This window comes from Corvus kubaryi, unplaced genomic scaffold (genome assembly GCF_017639235.1).
Source record: "Corvus kubaryi isolate FWS band 111438036 unplaced genomic scaffold, C.kubaryi_AGA036_p1.0 65436, whole genome shotgun sequence".
NCBI classification, from domain to species: Eukaryota; Metazoa; Chordata; class Aves; order Passeriformes; family Corvidae; genus Corvus; species Corvus kubaryi.
The window spans coordinates 105,112-111,294 of record NW_024582000.1 but is presented as its reverse complement, the minus strand read 5'-3'; positions in this window follow the sequence as shown (position 1 = coordinate 111,294).

Here is a 6,183-nt window from a genome sequence, read left to right as displayed (position 1 = left end):
AATCATATCTGTGTACGTTTCGTTTATCCGGCCAGCTCTCCAGACTCGGTCCCTAACAGAGGGTTTCCTTTTTGTTTAAGCAGAGCTTTCTACAGCTCTTGAGTTACACATAGCTTCCTATAGTGAGCTGAAGCAACATTGCCTATTTACTAAAATGCTTTATGATTTAGTGAAGCAAGCTATGGATCAGATCCTTTTGACTTTGTCTTAGGGGCAAGAGAAGACTGTCATAAAGTCAAGTTAAAAATTTCTTTATGTTCTTCTAAACTCCTACAACCAGCTAATTAAATCTTTTAAAGATCCTCTAATATGGACACTCAATCCTCCTCTTGGAGGGCTGTTGTTATTATGCATATTCAGAGATTTAAGGAACAAGGAGTTCACCTTAAATGCATTAGGGGGTTAATTAGGTTTTCAGTAAGTATTCCTCTAATTCCTCCTACATGCATAATATTTAAACTGCATCATTGGGGGATAGCTGGCAGCATCATGACAACTACTATATTGGCAGTATAGTAATTTGAAGTTAAGGTCACTTGAAGATAACATTAACTCTTCATTATTCAGTCACATGCAACACATGTGGCTTCAGGAAAACACTCTGATAGTTAATGAGGATGGTCCAAGTATGCTCCTATCTACATTTTTTTTTATTTTTTTATATTTTGTAGGCATCTCTCTTTGTTCAAAAGTTTTATTATTTGAATCTGACCCTTTTGGAGTTCTGAGTTTTGTTTTGTTTGGTTTTTTTAAGTAAAAGTTAGAAAGTACTACTGTGCCATCACTATAATTCAAGAATTAGGTGTCTGAAAAACTTTCTGCAATGATTGTACTGGTAGATCTAGAAAAACACACACCACAGGTCAGTCTTGGAGGCTAAGTTCATCAATCTTTACCTATGCTGGTTTTTTTTAAGTAACACAGGCCAGAAGAACACCTTTTTCCTCCCACTGTCATGTAGTAGCTTTCCCAGATCACTACCACTGTATTATTGATTCATTTTAAGGGGAAATAGTAAGGACACAGCATTAGTTTTACCTGTAGTTCCTCATAATAATGGAAAGAGAATTAAAACATAATTAAATCTGATACTCATACAGATCTTATAACCCTCCTTCATTTTTATTCTTAAATGAGAGGAAGAAGAAGCATATCATATATTTGAAACAGTGTGCAGCTATTCTACCTGTACCTGAGTACTCGTGTTACTCCTCCATTTTAAACACGTCGAGTATGTTCTATCTGCTCTTTATTTTGCCCTGTTAATGCAAATACTTACAGATACAAGTAAATTGTTGCATATTGTAAACTTAGTCACAACAAATGTTTGCAGGATCATGCCTTAGCATATAAATCAGTACTTAATATTATTTGCCCTTAGTCGTAGCACAATGTGCCATGTGCGCAGTTTTATTTTGGTAATGCACTGTGTCACATTCCCAAACAGTGGAGTTGCATCAACACAGGTGTGAGAAAAAAATAAAAGGAACTACTCTCTTCCATGCAAGTGTTAGGATAACAGTAATATTTTGAAAATAAGGTATTAAAAATAAGAAGCATTGTTATACAAGCTATTAAAACACAATTGATACTTAAAATATTACCTAGATTCATTGTAGTCATTTTAAATTAATATCTGACAAAAGAATGTAATCACAGTGCAACCAGGAGGAAAACAAAAGAGACTTGATAAAAGTGTAGAGCTGTTAGAAATGAGATGGGCTAAATTTCAAATTTCTGTGTGTGAGACAACAATGTGCTTTGTTAAACAGCAAAGTCCTTTTATTTAAATAGTTGAATGCTAAAAAAATAAAAGCTACTACTGTAGTGCAGTGGTTATCTGTCACCTAATCAGTTTCCTACAGTGTGCTGAATACACTTTAATAAAAGTTGGTTCTGCCTTCAAAATAAGCCTATGGGTACTTCAGGAACCATTCTTATAGCTGGTGTCACCTATAACACTTTGGTGTTACAATGACAGTCTGTTTTCTCTGAATGGTATGTACGTGTCTTGTTTCCACAGATATTTTTATGATAAAACATCTTGGAATCATCCAATCTTAAAATTAAAACAGAAATTGTTTTTAAAATTATCCATATTCTGGATTTCACAAACATTTTCCAACCTCTCTTTATTAACATTTCCTAACCTTTTCATTTCTCTTTTTATACTCCAGTGACTCACGATTTTTTTTTTTTTTCTACTTCAAAGTGCAGCTTTCTATCTGAAGGAGTAAGAACACCCTCCACACACAGGAGGAATTAATCTTTTTTTGAATAGTAGCTATATTCTTCAAAAAGAAGTGGATTTGAATTTCCACAATAAATACAGAAATTTAGATTCAATTTTCTATACTGTGGAGGCTGACTATGAAATAACGCTCATCACACTTCAAGAAAGTTTCATTTTCTTTGCTGATTTTACAGTACAACCTTGGCTAATGTAAATGCAGAGCCAGAAGACTCTGAACTTATGAAACATGAAGAATAGCAATAAAAAAATATATTGAGTCATCTTGACATGGCATCTGAGATTTGGTTCTTGCAGATGGAGCAAGAAGCATCATGCCAGAACTAGGTATCACATGAAAAGAAATCTCTCCACAGCACTTGGAAAGTGAAAGCTGGGGAAGGACATGAAAAGAAAAGCACATTGTAGAGGCTGAAGGTGAAGCAGCATCAGCACAGGATAGTCTTTACAGAAAAATACTTTAGAATGGAATGGGTTGAGCCTGAGGCTTAAATCCCCTTGAAAAGGATGTAGATCTAAGCTGGTATATACTTTGTCATGGGAATGAGTACAACATAGCCGAAACAACCCTCACAAAAAGGCTTAGCGAGCATGAAGGTGAATGGATTATGTGGAAAGATAGCTGCATTTTATTGAGTATGGGAATTATATACATTGTATATATTGTATTGGAATCATCTGCACACAAGAATGGATATATGAGTAGGGGCATTGTCTTAATTGCACTGGAATAGATATAGAGTGGAGAGATCTTGTTCAGAAAAGCCAGTACATACTGTATAATTGCTTTGAAACCACTACCACAAAGTGTAGGGAACTAGGACGCAGCTGGCCTCCTGCTGAGGAAGGAACAGAGTCTTACTTCTATTTACTCTTTTTTGAGCGCCATAAACAGATACTTGTCACAACTTTTAGTCAGGGACGGTCACCTTTGTTTCTATGTTTTCTATTACAGTATAATTCTCTAATCAGATTTTTCTGTGGTTTTTATTACAGTGTAATTCTCAGATTTATCACCATTTTCCTTCTCAAGTCTGTAACTTCTCAGCACACAGTGCTGTAAATGTCTATACCCTTCATTTGTAAAACTTACAGAGTATAGTTGAACCATTCTTGTACTGGACTACATTTGTGGTACTCAGATCTGATCTTACAGACACTTGGTTACGAACATGAAACGTTTCTTTCATACTTCAGGTAGGCACAGGTAGGGCCAGTCTGGGTTTCTGGGAGCTCTAGGCAAGATCCAGGTCACTCCTGCAGGCTGCAGCACTCCTGAGTCAGATGTTAATGCATTAAACAACAATCTCTGCCTGGGAAGGCTCTACCAGGTAAGTGATTAAAGCAGCGGATGAGGAAAAAAATCTCACACATATAGAAAGACTAACCCACAGGTCACATGGCAGAGACAGATGTACACTCCAAATGCCTCCCTTTCTAGTCCAGTGATATAACTAGCTTTTACTGCAGCACAGTAATGTGCTGGAGACGTGGTCAGGTGTCTACTTTTCCACTTACTAGCTCGACATCTCCTGCTTTTACTCTTGAACTTCTTGTTATTCCATAGTTTAAGACCTTGATTACAAGCTGTCCTCTGAAAATAATCAGGCTTCAATATTTTTTGTAATTTTTTTGAAATTTTGATTGAGTTTTAAATATTAATATGCAAATACTTAAAATTTATAAAGCCATATCTTTTTTGTTGATTTCACAAAGTAATTTACAGTCATGACACACTGTCTGCATATGGACATATAGGAATGTAGTGGAAATATGTATGGAAATATTTTCTCATCTCCATCATTAAAAAATTCAATTACTGGTCTGCAGCATGTGACAGGTCTAAACTATTTTTTTCCAAATTCGTCATGTTTCAAAAATGTTTATGATGTTTCCATCTGCATTCAAAGATCAACAGATTATCCTGCATGAGGAGTTTCCTGTGTTACTCCCTTTGGATTGCCTCAGTTCTTCACATTCATATATTCATTCAGGCCCAAAGCACTTCTAAAATGTTATATATTAACAGAGAGAAGTGTCACACACTTCAGAAGGATTTGAGACTGGTATTTCAAGTGTATATTTTGACTTCCAAAGAGTATAAAACTGTATGTATTAAACATTAGAGATGGAGCAGAACTTGAAAGTCTGAACTGTCTCAAAGCTCGAAAGTTTTCAATATTCTGACATCAGTTAGTTTCTGACAGATTAGTAACTCACTCCAACACAGAAGATATAAGCAAACTAGGGGTTTGTGTGAGGTCTTTCAAGAGCCAGGTACAAAACTTATGTATTTAATTTTACCATTTTGGAAAGTTCAGCAAGCTTTTATTTTTTTCTCCTGACCTCCTTCGTTTTAAAATAATAATAATGTATTTATTGTGAATTAGAATGAGAATTCAATGATATAAAATGTTGTTAGCTCTCTTTCTTTTTAAACTCACTTTGCACATTGAAAAAGTAGAGCCTCAGATTCCTGCTATCTGAGAAGATTTTCCCTTCAAGTACTAAAAAACCCACTCTATTTTTACTTAGATGTATAGTCCATAACAAAGAAATAATACAGATGTCACAGACCACATTAACAGTGCACACAATGTGGGAGGATATAAGTTAAACAGACTGAAACACCAGCAAGGGGCTGATTAGTTCTTCAGTGGTTTTCATCATACTTCTCTAAGCAGGGTTAACAAGGGACAGTACAGATATATTTATTTTGTGTCTCCTTTAAAATATAAGGACAACTTAATAAAACCCCATCTTATTGTACTCCACTAATACTTAAATAGCCTCATTCCATGTGTCCATGAAAAACACCAAAATTGCAAAGTTTTAGATTAGTTTCTAGAAGCTTTGGTATACTTCATACTCTCTCCTAACCCTTCAGCATCAGTAGGTGTAAACCAATGTCTTAATTTCCATATTACATCAAAACTGTTGTTTGTTCAAAATGTTATGGAGGAAAGTAAATTTCACATTACTACTGCATTTTCCTGCAGTTCATAGGTGTCAGCAGGGAGGGAAATTCAATACAGAACTGCTGTGTGGCTCCAGTCCTGTATTTCTATTGATAAAACTTCATACAGTATTGTCAGAAGGAAAAAGACTTCACTTAAGAAGCTTATCAGTAAACTATAATCTCAGATAAGCAGAATTTATTAATGAGTCTGCCCTACACTGCAAGATGACTGGCGTTACCAGACCAGTTTAGGGCTCTTATCACTAATGCTGAACTGATACTGTGTAGAATAAAACCTGCACACACTATTCAGTTCAGTGCTACGGAATCGGTAAGTTTCACACAACTGTTCCCATCCAGCCTTCATTCCACAATTTTGATAATAATAATTCTATGAACCCCGGTGAAAGCTTCAAGATCCATGTGATATTATTCTGAAGTATCTTAACATGCCACAAGTGATGGGTAAAAATCACCTATGTGTTTTGGGCCCCTCACATGTACCTTCCTCATTCCTCCCCCAGTGCAATACATCTATGCATGGACACAGACTAGAGGCGACTTTTTTCCTGGATTGTGACCCACTTCAATGGACAGAGTCTCCAAAAAAGTGCTGCTGGGACACTAGCCATCTGACCCATTTACCACCCAAAATGAAGGAAGAAAGGAGAACAAGGGTGTGATAAGTGAATTTATAGTCTGACCAGCATCCCAAACCATGCAAAGCAAGCATTAGAAATGTTATTAGAATAAAGACTTCCTGTTGATTTTAAAAAAGCAACCAAACAACCAAACAAAAAAACCCCAACAAAACCCCAAACCCCCAAAGTGAAGATCACACTAGTCAGAACAGAAAACTATAAAAGGAATTCCAGCATGTTTTTTCCTACAATAACTCAATCTCATTTAAAGTGGTATATTGACACATTTCAAAGTAAATAAATCCAAGAAAGTTCAGAAAAGAAAAGAAAAA